Source organism: Adiantum capillus-veneris, chromosome 8 (assembly GCF_014529385.1).
Source record: "Adiantum capillus-veneris isolate H3 chromosome 8, ASM1452938v2, whole genome shotgun sequence".
In the NCBI taxonomy this organism is placed as follows: Eukaryota; Viridiplantae; Streptophyta; class Polypodiopsida; order Polypodiales; family Pteridaceae; genus Adiantum; species Adiantum capillus-veneris.
This window is the reverse complement of record NC_140938.1, coordinates 46,725,153-46,738,149: the sequence shown is the minus strand read 5'-3', so window position 1 is coordinate 46,738,149 and position 12,997 is coordinate 46,725,153. Positions and strand designations below refer to the sequence as shown.

At 41.2% G+C, this 12,997-nt stretch overlaps 1 non-coding gene across 1 annotated transcript; it reads left to right on the top strand.

Annotated features, from left to right (window-relative positions):
- Positions 1 to 12,617: 12,617 nt before the first annotated feature.
- LOC147452078 (U5 spliceosomal RNA) lies at positions 12,618 to 12,742 on the top strand. The gene has a single exon (XR_015189055.1). It is a non-coding gene; the product is annotated as a U5 spliceosomal RNA (small nuclear RNA).
- Positions 12,743 to 12,997: the final 255 nt, after the last annotated feature.

Below are 12,997 nucleotides of genomic sequence, written 5' to 3'. Positions count from 1 at the left end.
ACAAGTGATTTCGTCAATAAAGACATCTTGAAACCCCTTGAGAAAATTGGATAACTCTAATTCTTTGTGATTGTTTATATTTTCTTTTGTTAAAGCATTAGGTTTATTTTGAGAATCTTTAACAAAAATCATCTACACGGAAATAGAGCTCTTTATTGACTTGTTGAAAGCTTGTGTAGCTACAATGGGTATGGTGTTACCCATTTTCTTAGCATCTATGTACATATCTTTTTCCCCTAACCTAAAGTAGGTTCTCCTTTTAGGGAATTTAACATTGGCAGCCATGCGATCAAACCATGGTGCCCCTAGGATTACATCCTCGTGCTTGAGAGGAGAGATAAAGAAGTCCTCTTTGTCCACGTAGCTTTGGACATGGAGTCTCAATTTCTTGTTTAAGGGAGCGACTGAAGCTTCTTGCCCCTTGAAAGCACCATGTGAGGACACTACATCTCCCATCTCATAGACTTGTGAGTAGAACCAGGGTCAAAGAAAATTAAACCATCATGTTCTCCTACCTTTTCCCAAGCATGGCATAGAGGAGATCCTTTGTGGTGCGTTTCCTCCTCTTGGATTTTGACCAAGGTAGCTCTAGGAGGCTCATGGCGGTTGTTCTTTTGGGGACAAGCGCGGTACGCATGTCCTTGCTCACCGCACTTGAAACAACGGTTATCCTTGCGATAACGCTCAAGCTCTTCAGGAGAGAATTTATTTTTGCCTTCGTAAACTCGCTTCTCTTTAGCTTTGTTGGAGCTGCCCTTAGGAGACTTTTGGACATTGTCCTTCCCCTTAGGCTCATTGGAACCCTTGTTTTCCGTGGGCTTATAATTTCTTTTAGACCCTGTTTGGAAATTGATTCGAGAAGCCACCATAGTATGGTGTATAACTGCCGATATGGTGCGTGGCCTTTGGGAGTTGACATACTCTGCCATTTCTTCGGTTAAGCCCGCACAAAATTGTTGCTTTTGCTCTCCAAAATCCAACTTTTTGAAGATAGTGGCTTTGAGTTGTAGGTCCCAATACTTGTCTACATATTTGTGAATGGATTTTTAGGGAGAGAGCTTCAAGCTTCGCCATTCGGTGAGTGCTTTGTCTTTGGCATCGGTGGCCAAAAACTGCTTCATAATGGAAGCTCTTAAAGCTTTCCATGTTCGTGGAGCTTCACCGTTGTCCCATAGGCTAGACCACCATTGCCTGGCGGAATTTTGAAAGTTCATAGTTACATGGCATAGCTTAGAGGACTCTGTGAAGCCCTCATCTCCAAATGCTGCATTGAATTGTTGGATAAAGGCCAAGACTTTGTCCGTAGCACCCAAGGTGCCATTGTAGGTAAGGAAAGAGATTCTCTTTCCTCCCTCTTTGAACTTCTTGAGCTTGGGCGACCTCTTTCACGCGGCATAGGATTTCCTATGGCCTCTTCTTTTTGATGGTTCAAAGGTTTTACCATCATTTTCTTCAGAAGATGAAGAATTTGAGGAAGATGGAGAAGAGGGTGACCTCTTTCTCGCCTTTTTCTTGCCTTGACTTCTTTGTCTTCACCATCACTTTCATAAGAGGAAGAGGATGAAGAAGATGGAGAAGAGGGTGTTCTCTTTCTCGCCTTTTTCTTCTCTTGCTTTTTGTCATCCCTCTTTGAATTATAGTGTAGAGAAGTGTGTGATGGTCTTCTCCGTTTTGGAGGTGATGGAGAGCGTTTAGCCCGCCGTCTTCGTGGAGACATCTCCGCCGAGGTGGCGGGAGGCTCACTTCTTTCTCGTTCCTTCAGGGGGAGTCTTGAATTTTCCTTTTGGAAGGAGATGCATCATCAAGAAGCAAATTTTTGAGCCCTTCGTATGGATCCTCTTCTTCTTCCCGAATCTGAGAGAGGCCTCTTTTGGGAGTCTCACGAGGAGGCTTCCTAGGTACTCTCTTGTAAGTGATAGTAGTATAAGTGATAGCCTTTTGACATGTGTCCCCCTTTCCCTTTTGTGAGAGCTTTAGGTATTAATAAATGCAACTAAACTCTCATTGGACCCCTTCCCTCCTGGCCAATAGGAATCAGGCAATCCATTGGGCTGCTGAATGCTGATTGGACCCTTGGGAGACTGTCCAATAGTCTTCTAGAGAGCTTAATTCTTATTGGTTCTTTTATTAAGTGTTTTTAAATTAATTAAACTAGATTTCTAGCCTAATTCTCATTGGTCCACCTCCATGGCCATCCAATAGGAATTGAGTACACCTTGTGGGCATCTGGGCTAGGGAGCTGACAATGTCCCTCTTTCCCCTTGTGAGCAAAGGAAGGTTGTGTGTGTGTGTGTTTTCTCTCTCATCCCCTACTTCTTGGGCTCGCCCCATCCTTTGTAGGACTTGGGAAGACTTTTTTACACACAAACAAAGCATCCAAATTTCCTAAGCCATTGGAGTCAACCTTTGAATTTTGGAACCTTAGCATTTTGGAAGTCTTAATGGACTGAACCTTAGGGTCTTTTAAGCTCATGGTTGCACATTGCTCATTTGTAGATGGCCCCCCTTTGGATCCCCATTTCCCTCCTTTGGATCCCTACTGTGGCCAGTCTGCCAGCTTAACCGATATTCTAGCTTTTTCTCCCTTGGTCCCGAGGCAAGCTTTTCCATGCATGGGTACCCCCCATATATTTTTTCTCTTTTACCAAAAGTATTTCCGATTATATAAGTTACTTTTGATTTTTCTTCTCTTTTTCACAACCGTTTTAGCCTTTATTAAATAAATAAGACTTATGCTAATCAATCATGATGTAGCATAAATAAGCTTTCTTTGTTGATCTTTTTTTTGACCTTAAATATTAAACATATATATTCTAAATTACATTATATATATTTTTTAGTATTTTCTAATATATTTTTCATGTATATATATTATTCCACCCTACCAAATATTTTATTCACTAGTTTTCATTTTCAAACCTCAACCCCACTTTCAAATTTCAATAATACCTCCATCTAGATGATTGCCAATCTTTTCAAAACTCTAGGTCATGTTTTCATACACATGAAGGAGCTTACACTTGAAGGCAAGATAGAAGTCCACTCAAAGGGGACCACCAAAAGACCTTTGCAGCCACAAATAATACATTATTTGGCTGAATTTTTTAAGTAGAGAAGAATCCCGAATCTGAAGGAGTGTTCAACATGAAAGATGTAGCTTGTGAGCTCAACTTTTAGCTCAATTTTTTTTCAAAATTTTTGGAGTTATGAACGTGGAGCTATGATTTTTGTGGTGGACCCCAATTTTCTCGTGTAATGGTGACACAGGCCATCCCCAATTTTCTTCCCTCTAGAATGGCTATGGTTCTACAAGTCTTCAAGCATGATTACAAGAGACAAGGATCTTTTAATGAGGTCTCGCTAGTCTAGAGTGATTCTCTCACCATTTTTGGAGGATCCATCATCATCAACAACTATCCATCTTCGACAACCTCTCTTATAAATTTCTTACCTCTCTCCTCTCCCTAATAAGCTTATGTCTAGCCAAAGCTAGACTATTGTAAATATCTCCTATCCTCTACATCCTACCCACATTCTCTCTTCTTCTCTCTCTATTGACTCTGGTATTTTAAATAATGAGGAGACAAGATGGGAGCCACAGTCACATGCACCCCGTTTTCCTAGTCACCAGAGTGGGTCACTCACTTCAATTAGAAATATTGCTAAATCCTCTCCTCCTTCCCTGTAAGGTACTATGACATAGTAAGATTATCCGACAGTATCTTATTAAGTTCAAAAATTATCCTTTTGAAGATGCTAGATGGATGCAAGGAATCCAGCTTAAGGATAGTATGAACCTTGTCAACGCTTACAATGCTACATTATAGTAAGCAAATGTACATATTTCTTTTAATGATCAATGTTTTGTCTTATAAGACTAATTCTCTCTTTATTGTGCACAAATTTAAGTGGTATACATACTAAGAATCATGTTTGGGATGATGACGTCTCTCAAACACCATGTAGAATTTGTCACTCTACTTGGGAAGATCAAATGGACTAAAGAGCAGACATGCTTGCGGCAGCTGATAGGCCTAAGAGAAATTCAATCTTGTACCTAGATTTTTGAAGAGATCTTTCTAGAAATTATATGGTCATTCTAGGATCTCTATCTGACACGATGGATGTTGGTAATCCATGGTGTTTAAAAATCTGTGATATAAGAGAGTTGCCATTTGGTGTGCCTTAATAGTATTCTTGACAGCGATAAAGTGTGCTTGCTTGCTAAACCTGTCGACTATTGTCCATATTTTTGTATTCCCATGGATAGATTTTGGTAATCCAAAGATAAAGTCCATGGATATACTCTCCCATGGTGAATTAAGAATGGGCAATGGCTAGAGTAATCCAAGTTGCTTCCCTCTATCATACTTGGTCTTTTGGCATACTACACATTTTGAAACATACTCTTGTATGTCCACTTTCATGGTAGGCCAATAAAAGTACATCTCTACTCCTTGAAGAGTAGGTTGAATGCCTCTATGCCCCACATAGGGAGGAGCATGGGATTCATACATGACTTTCTCATGAAGGGAGTGGGAACACATAGCCTATTGCCATGGAGAAGATAACCATCCTGCAAGGTGAATGTTTTTCTCTTTCTTCCCAAAGTAAGGGCTGACATTATGTCTTTAAAGTCGGGTTCAATAGCATACTCATCTATCATAGAAGGTAGATCATTGTGAGTTGCTATTGACACCACATTAACTTTTGGTTATTGTGAAAGTGCATCAGCCAGTGGATTGTGCTTACCACCAATGTGAGCAATGTGGAAATTAAATTGTGAAAGAAAATTTGCCCACCTCATTTGTTTGTTGGAAAGCTTTGTTTGCGTCATGAAGTACTTGAGACTTTGATGGTCTGTTCTTGAGATGAATGGAGTCCCCAATAGATAGTGCTTCCATGTATCTAGGGCATGTAGAACAGCTAACAGCTCTTTCTCATAAATGCCTAAGACCCGTTCATCCGTGTTGAGCCTTCGGCTCTCATATGCTATGGCATGCCCTTCTTGAAGCAAGACTGCTCCAAGGCAATCACCACAAGCATCACATTGGAGCTCAAATGGCTTTGAGAGATCCAGAAGAATAAGGACTGGTTGGGAGATAAACTTCTCTTTGAGATTGTCAAAAGCACTTTGCTCCTTAGCAGTCCATGAATACTTAACGTTTTTCTTTGTTAAGTCATGTAATGGTCCTGCTATTTAAGAGAATTTTGCTATGAAGCGTATATAGTATGCACATATACCAACAATAAAGCTTCTTAGCTCATGTAGATTCCTTGGATTAGGCCATGCTTTTATTACCTCCAACTTTGATGCATCCATACGGATACCATCTCGAGAGATAATATGACCTAGGTATTGAATGTCTTGAAGGAAAAATTCGCTTTTCTTTTGATGAGAAAAAGCTTATTCTCCCTAATGCTTGAATTACTTGAGATGTTGCTTGTGTTCCTCCAAGGAATTGGAGTAGATGATGGTATCATCAAAGAAACCTCCAATGAATTTGCGGTAGGGTCAAAAATTTATCTCCATAAATCGATAAATGCCAAATGTTGTACAAAACGCGTTCTTTAGATTCTTCATTCACTATCCTTATTTGATGGTAGCCACTATTAAGGTCAATCCTACTGAAGTAGGTAGAGCCTTGTAGCTTGTAACATTTAATGGCCTAATAACTTGTGTGTAGCGGAAATGAGCATGAACATATTGGGCATTTCATTAGAATAGATTCCTAATAAGAATTACAAGAGTGCTTGGGTGGAGAGAGCAACAAAAAACATAACACCTAGTTAGATAGCATCAACAATACTTTCCAAAGAGAGAGAAATTAAGCTAATGACAATAGTTGAGGACCGGATTTGCATGGAGTCGGTCCCCCTCCAAAAGGCTTTGTATTATGGTTTCTCCCATCAAGAGAGACATTGTACAATACAATTCTTTGTGTTACTTCAAGACTAGCCAATGACCATTAAGCAGCATAAGTGATAGCCTTTTGACATGTGTCCCCCTTTCCCCTTTTGTGAGAGCTTTAGGTAATTTAATAATTAAACTAAACTCTCATTGGACCCCTTTGCCTCCTGGCCAATAGGAATCAGGCAAGCCATTGGGCTCCTGAATGCTCATTGGACCCCTTGGGAAACTGCCCAATAGTCTTTTAGGAGACTTAATTCTCATTGGTTCTTTTATTAAGTGTTTTTAAATTAATTAAACTAGATTTACTCTAGCTTAATTCTCATTGGTGCACCTCCAAGGTCATCTAGTAGGAATTGGGCACACCTTGTGGGCATCTGGGCTAGGGAGCTGATATGTGTCCCTAATTCCCTTTGTGTAAAGGGAGCCTGTGTGTATGTGTGTGTGTGTGACTTTCTCTCTCATCCCCTACCTTTAGGGCTGCCCCCTCATGTGTAGGGATGTGTGTTGACTTTGGAGAGCACACAAAGCATCCAATTCCACCTAAGCTTTAACCCTTTGGACACAACCTTTGAATTTTGGAACCTTAGCATTTTGGAAGTCTTAATGGGTTGAACCTTAGGGTCTTTTTAGCCCATTGTTGCACATGGCTCTTTTGCACATGGCCCCCCCTTTGGATCCCTATTTTCCCTCCTTTGGATCCCTACTGTGGCCGGTCTGCTAGCTTAACCAATATTCTAGCTTTTCTCCCCTGGCACTTCCCCACATTAAATGATCAGTTTAATATGAGAAAATCATTTAGGAGAATTAGATATTGATTATTATGACATTACCTCTCTCTTGAAATCATAGTCGTCCTCGACTATGGTGTAGAGAAGATAAAGCATATTCATGAGTCCTTTTCTTAGCGGGTAGAGGATCCCTATGTTACCCTACGACATCATTCCACAATGGATGACTAGTCCATTTGGTGCTTGAGAGCCTGAGCTGCCGCAAGCATGTCTGCACATTATTCCTATCAATCTTCGATAGTAGAGTGACAAGCTCTACTTGGTGTTTGGGAGACGTCGTCTCCGCAAACTTGATCTAAGCATGCATACTACTTTATTTTTGTGCACAATAAAGAAAAAGAGAGTCTTATAAGAAAAAAAAAACTTTGTTCATTTTTAACATTTTGTACATTTGCTTACTCTTGGGAAGCATTGTAAGCATTGACAAGGTTTAGGTTATCCTTTAATTGTATGCCTTGCATCCATCTAGCATCTTCAAAAGGATAATTCTTAAACTTAATAAGATATCGTCGGATAGTCTTACCGCCTCTTAATACCTTGTCTTCATGTCGGAGAATGGACTCGGGCTGCAGCACCTCCTCTTGGTCCTCGATCTCCGGTGTGTCTTCAATAGTTGGTTCTTGAGGTGGCTCTCCTTTGTAAGGCTTTAATAGGCTCACATGGAAAGCATTGTGTATGAGCCAATGATTGGGAAACTTGAGTTGATAGGCCATCTCATTGATTGGCCTAAGAATCTGGAAGGGACCATAGTACCTTTTTGCTAGTTTAACATAGTACTTTTGGTGGCCTGCAGGATTCTTGCCCGTCCTGTGCCTTAATCGAGCCTTGGGAAAGCTTTAACAAGACCCAATTGTTTTCTTTAAAGGCTTGGGCTCTCTGTGCTTGTCACGCAGCCTTTTTGCTTTGCTGTTTTTTTTTTTTTTTGAAGGATAGAGATAGCATCCTTAATCTTTTGAAAAGATTCTTGTAGTCTTGGCTATACTCATCTGTAGCGAAGATCTTCCCATGTACCTTAAGTAGCAAGGAATTTTGATCTTCCCTGAATTACCTCGAAAGGTGCTTTTCCGTGAAGTATGGTACAGTGTTATTGTAAGCATACTCCACTAAGGTAAGTACTTCTCCCATTGGGATCTTTGATCTATCTCCATTACATAGGCTTTTAGTAGATCGAGAATGGTTAGGTTACTATTTCACTTTGGCCATCCGTTTGTAGATGATAGGGCCGAAAGAAGTTCAGCCTTGTCCCCAAAATTCTCAAAGAGACCCTTCCAGAAATTACTGGTCATTCTAGGATCTCTATCCGACACTATGGACATTGGCAAGCCATGGTACTTGAAAATTTGTGAAATGAAGAGGGTTGCATTTGATGGGCTTTGATAGTCTTTTTGACAGGTATAAAATGAGCTTGTTTACTGAACCTGTCTACTATCGTCCATATTCCCATATCCCCATGGATAGACTTAGGCAATCCAAGAAAAATCCATGGATATGCTCTCCCATGGTGAATTAGGGATTGGCAAGGGTTGAAGCAATCCAAAGTTGCTTCCCCTATCAAATTTAGTCTTTTTTGGCATACCACACATTTAGAAACATACTCTTGTATGTTCACTTTCATGGTAGGCCAATAGAAATATGTTTCAATTCCCTTGAAGGTAGACTGAATCCCTCTATGCCCCGCATAAGGTGGAGCATGAGATTCATACATTACTTTCTCACGTAGTGAGTTAGTAACGCATAGTCTATTGCGATAGAGAAGATAACCATCTTGTAAAGTAAATGGTTCTTCTTTCTTCCCTAATGGAAGGGCTGAAATCACATCTCTAAAATCGGGATCAATAGCGTACTCATCTATCATTGAAGATAGATCATTGTGAGTTGCTATGAAAACCGCATTCACTCTCTCGGCCACTTGAGAGTGCATGAGCTACTTGATTATGCTTGCCAGCAATGTCAGCATATGAAAATGAAATTGCGAAAGTAAATTTGCCCACCTCATTTGTTTGTCGGAGAGCTTGGTCTGCGTCATGAAGTACTTAAGACTTTAGTGATCCGTTTGTAGAATGAAAGGAGTCCCCAATAATAGTGCTTTCATGAGTCTAAGGCATGTAGAACTGCAAGAGTTCCTTTTCGTATATGCCTAGAGCTTGCTTAACAGGGTCGAGCCTTCGACTCTCATAGCCTATGGCATGCCCTTCTTGAGTAAAAAACAGCTCCAAGGCAATCACCACAAGCATCACATTGGACCTCAAATGGTTTTGGAGAGATCTGGTACGTAAGCACAGTTGAGAGATAAGATTTTCTTTAAGCTTTTTGAAAGCATTGTTCTCCTTAGCAGACCATGTATACCTAACGCTTTTCTTTGTTAGGTCATGTAATGGTCCTGCAATTTGTGAGAACTACTCTATGAAGCGTCTATAGTATGCACACATACCTATAAAGCTTCTTAGTTCATGAAGATTCCTTGGTTTAGGCCATCCTTTTATTACCTCTAACTTAGATGGATCCATTTGGATGCCATCTTGAGAGATAATATGACCTAAATATTGAATCTCTTGCAAGAAAAATTAACTTTTCTTTCGATTAACATAAAGTTTATTCTCTCTAAAACTTGAAATATTACCTGGAGGTGTTGCTTGTGTTTCCTCCAATGAATTAGAGTAGATGATAATATCATCAAAGAACACTCCAGTGAAGGTTCGAACAGCTTCTCCATCAAGCGGTTGAATGTGGCTGGTGCATTGGTCAAGCCAAAAGGCATTGACAATGTATTCGTAAAGACCAAATGTGGTGCGAAATGCGGTCTTTACATGTCTTGATCAACTATCCTTATTTGATAATAGCCACTTTTTAGGTCAATCCTACTGAAGTAGGTCGATCCTTGTAGCTTATCAAATAGGTCTTCTACCCGTGTGTCATTATAGGCTTCTATCTCACAAGCTTGGAGTAGGTGATGAGCTCTCCATTAAAGCTTGGGAAGAGATAGTCTTCTCTTTCTTCACACATGAGATTGTGTGAGTGTGGTGTGATAATGCTTTTCAAAAATCAGCCCCCTCTCTCTCTTGGGAGAGCCCTCTTGCTATTTGCTCTTGCTCCAGCCTCATTGGCCCTCCCCAAGTCAAGCCAATGACCATTAAGCAGCATAAGTGATATCCTTTTGACATGTGTCCGCCTTTCCCCTTTTGTGAGAGCTTTAGGTAATTTAATAATTAAACTAAACTCGCGTTGGACCCCTTTGCCTCTTGCCAATAGGAATCAGGCAAGCCATTGGGCTCCTGAATGCTCATTGGACCTCTTGGGACACTGCCCATAGTCTTTTAGGAGATTTAATTCTCATTGGTTCTTTTATTAAGTGTTTTTAAATTAATTAAACTAAATTTACTCTAGCTTAATTCTCATTGGTCCACCTCCAAGGCCATCCAGTAGGAATTGGGCACCCCTTGTGGGCATCTGGGCTAGGAGCTGACATGTGTCCCTAATTCCCTTTGTGTAAAGGGAGCATGTGTGTGTGTGTGTGGTGTGTGTGTGTGACTTTCTCTCTCATCCCCTACCTTTAGGGCTCACCCCCTCATGTGTAGGGATGTGTGTTGACTTTGGAGAGCACATAAAGCATCCAATCCCCCTAAGCTTTAACCCTTTGGACACAACCTTTTGAATTTTGGAACCTTAGCATTTTGGAAGTCTTAATGGCTGAACCTTAGGGTCTTTTTAGCCCATTGTTGCACATGGATCTTTTGCAGATGGCCCCCCCTTTGGATCCCTATTTTCCCTCCTTTGGATCCCTACTGTGGCTGGTCTGCTAGCTTAACCAATATTCTAGCTTTTTTCTCCCCTGGCACTTCCCCACATTAAATGATCAGTTTAATATGAGAAAATCATTTAGGAGAATTAGATATTGATTATTATGACATAGCTTATCAAACAGACCTTCTACCGAGGTACGGGAAATTGTTTTTGATAGTGATATGGTTTAGAGTGCACGATAGTCCACACACATGCGGTATATACCATCTTTCTTTTGCACTAAAAGGATTGGAGAGCAAAAGGGAGAGGATAGTAGGCCTCACCATTCCTTTGTCTACCAATTCTTGTACTTGCCTCATGATTTCCTCTTGGTGAGCTTGTGAAACTCGATAGGGAGGTTTGTTAGGCTGAGCTTCGTGATAGGAGGTCAATTTGATGGTCATCATCCCCTCGTTTTGGAGATAAGTCCATAGGGATATCATCAATGAACACATCTTGGAATCCTTTTAGAAAGTTAGACAAGTCTAACTCTTCTTGATTCTTACCATTCACCTTTGATGAAACATTAGGACCTTTTAGGGATTCTTTGACAAAAATCATGTACATAGAAACTGAGCTTTTCATTGATTTATCAAGGGCAAGAGGATTTACAAGTGGTATAGTACGACCAGACTCATTAGCATCTATATACATATTCTTTCCCTGTAGGTGAAGTAGATTCTCCTTTCAGGGAACTTCATGTTGGCAGCCATGCAGTTGAACCATGGTATCCCTAGGATAGTATCCTCATATTGGAGAGAAAGATAAAGAAGTCTTCTTTGTCGACATAGCTTTGGATATGAAGCCTCAACTTCCCATCAAGGGAGTAACGGAGGCTTGTTGTCCCTTAAAGCGGCATCGCCAGTTACTACTTACAGCCATCTCCCATCTCAAAAGCTTAATGTCCTTTTGCATCGCTTTGCAAGGAATTGCTTCATGATGGAAACTCGTAGAGTTTGCCATGTCTTTGGGGCTTTTGCCATTGCCAACGAAGGCCAACCCACCATTGACGAGCCGATTTTTGGAATTCATAGCTACATGGTGTAGCTTGGAGGACTCCGTGAAGCCCTCGTCTCCAAAGGCATCATCAATTTGTTGGATGAAGGCCAATACTTTGTCGGTAGCACCAAGGGTGCCATCATAGGTGAGAAAAGAGATACTCTTTCCTCCCTCTTTGAACTTCTTGAGCTTTTGTGACCCTGCAGCAGTAAGCAAATGTTGAGCCCAAAATCAATTGCCCCCCAGAGAATAGAGCACCGTTACCTTGTTGAAACAACACACACAAGATTATTTGAAATCGACACTACAGACGTAGCATGGGGAGTGTATGCCCATGCAACTAGCCTTCAAGATCCAAACCTAGACTAATGGAAGTGTTGATACCGCATGTTAAGTAAAGAGGTTAAGAATGATAGAGCCTACATTAAAATTTTGGAAATAGAGACCTCTATGAGCCCTTCCAAAGTTCTTATCCCCATGAAAATGCTCATCAAATATCACTATGATATGAGAAAGTGAACCAGGAGGGTGTTGGCAATGCTGCTCGGGATATGGAAGTTTGCGATGGTACCAAATGTTGGAAATGGGAGTGCAAGATGTACAAAAAATGTGGGGAAGAAGAAGAATTGCAAAGTCTACTCTGATAACAAATGTTGGAGATGGGATTACAGGAATGCACACGCAAGTGCCCCAATGGTCCGAAGTGTGTTCACAGTCATCAATACCATATCATGGTGAGGGATATAGAATACGGGCCAAATAGGAGATATGACAAGGGAAAAGATTGTGAAGAGATGTAGGGAAGTGTGTAGAGCGTACTAGAGTCATGCGGCTGTGCTGACATATGGTAGTGAAATTTATGAGAATAATAAGACACAACTGAGAATGATTTTTGGGTAGGGCCAAGAAGCTATGGGTTGCTTTGAACAAATGTGAAGTGAGGGTTTGATGTGTGGCATGTGAGCATTCTTGAGGGGTGCAAATGAAGGGGAAGAGAAGGGTGCACAGCATGCTCGTGGTATTGTCCATCATATCCAGCATGCGGGCAAGTGGACGTGGTGCTGTCTATAATATCCCACATGCGGGGGCGCAAGGTTGTTGCACCACTAAGGCTGAGGCCTGCTCCTTCCTGGGTTAAGGTGCGGGTTGAGCACACAGAGCGAACTATTCTTTCGCCTTTTACTAAAGAATACCGTGTGCTCGGCCCAGATGAAGCACCATACTCTGAATTTTTGGCAAGGGCTTCCTCCTCTGCGAGGGGCCCCTCTCAATCTTCCATTTTGAAGTTACATCATGCACCATCGTCTTCCTCAGGCAGCCTGTTGACCCTCCACTAAGCTATCAAGATGCTGTGCCGTTGCTGTGCAGTAGGGACTAGATGCAAGTGTTCATGATCTGATTTGGAGGCACGCCCTTACTTTGCACGTGATCTTCTTTGTCCTTTCCACATGGGGCATACCTCAAGACACTGCTGTAATTGCCTACTCTCTCAACAATCAAAGGCAAACACCATGAA